Here is a 6,080-nt window from a genome sequence, read left to right as displayed (position 1 = left end):
CTTCAAAACTGCTCAAATTCCACAAATAATGTTTTTAATTTTTTTTGGAAAAAAGTTTTTTAAAAAAAAATCTATATCCAAATGGGAGCATAGTATAGTTTTTGACTTATAATAATCTACCAAATTTCTAGAAAACTAGAAATGCTTATTTGGAGAGAGGTGCATGGCCAAGCTTTTGAATTAAGTAAGCTCTTCTAATTAGTAGTAAAAGCTTTTTTCTTGCGCCAGGAAGAACCTTTAAAAAGTAGGTTCTCCTTAAAAGCAAAAACAAAAATTGTTTCTAATTTTGTCCATACACTTTTGAAAAATTTTGTCAAAAACAAACTACTTATAATTAAAATAAACACAAATTAAACTGCTATATTGTGTATGTGAAAGTACTTTTTTTTAAAACTCCATTTGATGATAAGATAAAAGTTCAACAGAAAGGTTCCAACAACAACATGAGTTCAATGACTTTAAAGGTCACAAAAAGGATAATTAATATCCGATAAAAGCAGTTATCATCCGCATGCAAAATAACAAACTAATTCTTCGGTAATTTAGAGTCTATAATTATAGTTTTCTCCGAAGAATTAATTAAGAGATTCACTTTGTTGCTCTTTTTCTTTTTGGATTTGATGACTTTTTAGCTCTTTTCCTCTTTTCCTTCATAACTCCATAATCATTAATAGCTCTCATCATTAGTGCTCTGTAAGGTTTCTTCGGACTCACTTCTGATTTCTCTCCAGGTTTTGTTTCGGCTGATGAAGGCATTTTCCCTGCTTCAGTTTTCCTATAATAAAGTACCAAATCAACAACACAAAATAAAATTAAAAAATGTGAAAAAATTAAAATTATAAATGTAAGTGCGTGCATTTACCTTGGTGGAGGAAAACCAATCATGTGCGATTTTGCAGGCTCAGAGGCAATTGGACGGCTTGTGATGTCTTCCGGTTCAGCTTCTACGCTAAACTCGACGAATCGGAGAAATGACTGTCAAAGTAAAGTATATATTTTTAGCTATTTTGCTTCACCTTGTTTAATCAAGGTTAAATAAAATTTATCTTACTACTATGGATAATCTTAGGAAAGAAAGTAAATAAATATCTGGAAATAAAGTGATTTATGTCTTCTTCTTCTTTTCTTTTGAGTAAATTTTGATTCTTGTTTTTTATCAAGCCAAAGGATAAATATATAATTTTAATACTAAAAGTCATTAATGGTGGTAGAGGTGCTATTTTGAGTACATGTGTTTTCCAAATGATCCAAGTAGTTATAAATACTACGTAATATTTCTAGCAACTGATAACAAAGTGTGTGTTTGGCGTGAAGGAAGATGTTTTCTTGGAAATAAGTGGTCTTTTTGCTTATTTTTTATTTGGTTAGGTAGTAGAAAATATTTTTTGAAAAATGTGGGGTGGGGGTAAGGGGTGGGAGTGGAGGGAGTAGAAGGGAGTGGGGGTCGGGGGTCGGTGGAGGTGGTGGCGGGTGGAGGATGGAGCGTGGGGTGGGGAAGGTTGAAAATGAGTTTTGAAAATCTTTTGGTACGAAAGTCTTCCAATTGAAGAAAAATATTTTTCAAAATAGTTAAGTCAATTAAACATGAAAAAATTGAAAAATATTTACTTTCGTACGCATGCAAATAGTTTGTAATATAGTTTATTACAGAACTAGAGCACATGCAATTGCAAGTAGAGTATAGTTAATAGTTACATTAATTAGACTTAAAGTGTTATAGTAAAGAACTTATAATGCAGCATTACCAGAAACATGGAAGATGTATATAGGTGTCAAAAGATTGATCTGAAAATTAAAGATCAAATATGGGGAAAGTTGAAGAACGTCTAGATCTCCATAGAAATCCATATTCAAATATATAAAAAATGTAGGAACGATTACATTTTCCAGAATGCAGTAAAAATAAAGTCGAAGTTTTAAAATTTTCAAAAAAGAAAAAAAAAAGGTATAAGACAAACAAGGTATGCAACCAAAAGGTTGATGGTGAATATATGCAAAGTCATACAGTTTTTCTTCTTTTATTTGTAAAGCTTGTCACTTAAGAATGTTAAATGAATCTTAATTACTCTTAATTGGATATATTTATCTCTGCATTATCCAAATAATCATTATTTAACAATACTCTCGGGCGGAGGCGGAGCTAGTCTATTATGTGCGGGTTCGACCAAACCCAGTCACTTTTGCTTAAGCATTATATTTGTACTAGAAAATTTATTAAATATGTATAAATATATAATTGCAAACCCCGAAACTAGGACGAGCTATAAGTTATGTGATAAATCCATAACCATAAATTTCAAATTCTGGCTTCGCATTTGCTCTCGGGCACTACTGTTGGTCATTTGGAAGTCAATTATGTAGGATTCCGACTAAATACACATTGTATATATAGGAAGTAAATTTGTGATCAGTTACCTAGATGTATGAATACACTACTTCAGCCGTATAGAGAACTTGGAGATAAACATATTCCTCCAAATTACTTCCTACACTAATTAGTTTTTACTAGTATTTAAATCTTCACCATGATATAGGAGCCTTAGGCTCAAGAAAAAAGAACATTGTCTTGAAGCTTTATTATAAGCTATTCCCAACCATAGCTTCATCTACAATCACTACTTTGACTTTATCACTTTCATTACTCCATCAGCTTATCACGATTAGTCCTCTCAATTTAAAAGGCTGCAACTACCATTTATGATGTATTCAAATGCTACAGCTTACAGAGATCGATATTGGAGGATCTTTTTTTTTTTTTTTTTTTTGTTGGTGATTGGCGATGCCCTACCTGCTGTAGACATCATTAAAAAAAGAGAATGAAAATCCCAACCCAATTAAAATGTTCAGTGTGGAAGGAGTGTGCTAATAAGGAATCGGCTCACAAATGCCTAGTGAGGAGGTGTACGAGGTTGGTAATAGTAGGTCTAAGGAGAGGTAGAAGTAGCTAGACCGAAAAAGAATTGGGGGAGGTGATTAAAGAGGACATAGCACATCTTCATCTTACCGAGGACATGTTCCTAGAGGAGAGTATGGGGGTCGAGGAATAGGATAGAAGATTAGTAGGTAGTTAAAGAACGATGTCTCACTTTCCTGTGGAAGAGGCGTGGTGATAGTTTGGAGCACCTCAATTATATGCTCCTCCTTCTACGTATCAGTAGTATTAATATTATTGTCGTATTATCCTATTTTGTAATTTCTTATGCTACATGTTGTTTCCTTTGTGTTGGCTATCTTATTATTTTTGTGTCGTTATTGTTTCTTTTTCCCCGTATTTCCAACATGGCCTACTCTCAAATTTGCTTTGTTTTTTATTTGAGCCGAGGGTCTATCGGAAATAGCTTCTTTACCTTATACAAGGTATGGACAATATCTCATATACTATTCTCCGTAGACCTCATTTATGGGATTACACTAGGTATGTTATTGTTATTATTGGTTTGAGGACAACTACCTACATGTCAGCAAAGAAGAAGGAATCTCTACTGAACCAACAATTGCATAGCACCAAAATGGAACAAAAACGGTAGTCATGAATACATCAAGAAATTCAAAGAAATATGTAATAGCCTTTCAGCTATACACAAGCCCTTGGATGAAGGTGGTAAAGGTATAAGCTTTGTTAGGAATTAGGAAGTAAATTCAAAACCCTAAGAACAGCGGAAAAACCCACCATATCCAACTTTAACTCAAGTCAAGACCGAGGTCCGAACTATCGAACCATCAAAAGTTTTGGTTGGATGGTAAATATTACCATCATCCTTACCATACGTGTCGAATTCGAGTTCTGAAATTAAGTCCCCGACCCTTTGATAGGAAAGGTTTTATCCCCAAAGTGGGAATTTCCAACGCAAATCCAGATTAGTCGGGCTCTGAAGCGGGTATTGAACACTGAATAGGACTTGAAAAAATAAATTCACTCAAGTGTCAATTCCATAAGGATGGTTTGAAATGAGAGGGGAAGATGGTGAACAAGTGCAAACTGATCCCGTTATAGTTTTTCAAGCATAAAAGACACAAATCTTTTAGAACAGGTAGAGGAAATTAAGGACAAGGTAGAGAGGAAGATGTTTTAAGTTCATTCCCGCTTAGAAACTGTTGTGGCTTTAGATATTTCAATTTGATGTGAAAACTTCGTCTTTAAAAGAATCAAATTCATTTTTCTTGCTTATTCTCTAGTGGAATTCCTGCGCTATTTGTGTAGCGCCGAGATACGTTGCCTTAACCTCACAATTGAGCATCTCAAGTGAAAAGGGAGCAAAAACCTAGCTATTCTGTTCTTCAAGAACGAGTTCATTAAATGGAGCAAAAACCTATTTAAATTTTAAAAATGAGTTCAATTAATGTATCAAGCCTAAACGATGTTATATTTTAACTACATATTTGCAAACTAAAAGGCTCCTTAATCTAAACATTCAAACTCATATAATAGATCCTTTCCACTAATTAGCACACAATCTACTATATTTGTCAAGGTAAGACACATTAACAAGACAGTTCAAGTCATAATATATAGAGAGACTTACCTCATTATCAGCAACACTTGTCAACCCATTAGTTTTTGATGAATCACCTTCATGATCAGAGCTGATAGTGATGATTGCATTGGAATCTACTCATCAAAATAAAGGTTCAAAAAACGATTATATTATCAGAAATTTGCTAGCAATAACATTTCTTATTCTAAAGCATTAGAATTAGCGAACCAGAAATATACTAATTACTCTTTGGTTTTAAAATTTAAAGTTATAATCTTCTTTGTTTATGCTCTTTAGAACTACGTGTGTTCTAGAAAGTAAGTTTATGATCAGTAACTGTACATACGAGAGAAATGGGGAGTGGGAGACCTCACAAACACTAATGTACGTGATAGGAAATAGCATTTTGTGGAATGTCACACACAAAGAAAAACTAATTTTGTATTATCTTTTTATATAGAGTAAATTAATTTCACTTATCTCTCTTAACCTTTTTAGTTTTGGTTTGTAGGCCAATAAACCCAGTGATTATAAATACTCAATGGCAAAAATGAGTTGGTTCGTTATATGTACTTTGAATATAAAAAGGAGAAAACCCCTCAATTAGTATGAATTGTAACATATACTACCTTTATTTAAGAATAAAAAAAATGTTAGTGCTAGTATTGATTTTTTTCAACTAGCCAATTTCGTGTAGAATACTTATTAGGTTTTCAAAATGTATTATTTTCTTACTCAAAACATTAGGAGTACTACTCATTTCTATACACCATTATTGAGTACTTTTAGGTATTTCCACTTTTTGCTTGATAAAACATATAGTTGTCCCTTATAGTTGAAGGACGTTTTTACCATTTTAAAAAGTATTTTAATGATCTAACTCACTTTTGGCCTTTGATTTAAGATCTAGAAATTCATTTTCCCTTTCAAAAAGTCGAACTCAAACCCAAAGGGTTACCCTTTTTATATATTAGAAAGGTTTTTCTATACTTCTCAGATTGTGCCTTGTTCTTTAGAGTAAATCTTAATAGACATCTGATTTATAGAAAAGATGTAACTAGATCACGAATATAATATAAAATAAATAAATAAATAAACAAACAAACAAACAACCAAACCGAACCCAACACCACGGAATGAAACCACAACATTCCACCAACTTATAATTAAAAATATAAGCCTATATCAATCTAAAGTCTAGAGTTGATAAATTTACCTTGGACCTTATTGCTAGCACCCGCGGATAAACTCATTTTCAAATGAAATTTGTCGATCTGATATCAAAAGGTCACAAAGATTTATTACACTCGATGATTTTAAGAGACAAATAGCAGTATCACACACACACAAAAAAAAAAAAATTCATTACAAATGTCCATTAAAAAAAGGGAGGAAATGTAAACCTTCATACCTTTTGCAAGGCGCCTCTACGGAATGGAGAAAATTGAAATGATTTACAACAATATAGATGTTATTATATACACTCTGTCAAGCTAAAATTACAACGGTATTTCATTTAATATAGATACATATAATTAGATTTACTTATAGTTGTAGTTACTAATCCGCACAAAAATACAAGATAAATTAAAAGAGGATCTGATC

General features: G+C 32.5%; 1 long non-coding RNA gene across 1 annotated transcript; it reads right to left on the bottom strand.

Annotated features, from left to right (window-relative positions):
* Positions 1–448: 448 nt before the first annotated feature.
* Positions 449–4,668, bottom strand: LOC117281362 (uncharacterized). The gene is made up of 3 exons (XR_011409436.1): positions 4,524–4,668; positions 863–975; positions 449–775 (listed from the first exon to the last, which is right to left on the bottom strand). It is a non-coding gene; the product is annotated as an uncharacterized lncRNA (long non-coding RNA).
* Between the last annotated feature and the right edge of the window lie 1,412 nt (positions 4,669–6,080).

The sequence above is a fragment of the Nicotiana tomentosiformis genome, chromosome 1 (assembly GCF_000390325.3).
Source record: "Nicotiana tomentosiformis chromosome 1, ASM39032v3, whole genome shotgun sequence".
Lineage (NCBI taxonomy): Eukaryota > Viridiplantae > Streptophyta > Magnoliopsida > Solanales > Solanaceae > Nicotiana > Nicotiana tomentosiformis.
This window is presented reverse-complemented; position numbering and strand designations above follow the sequence as displayed.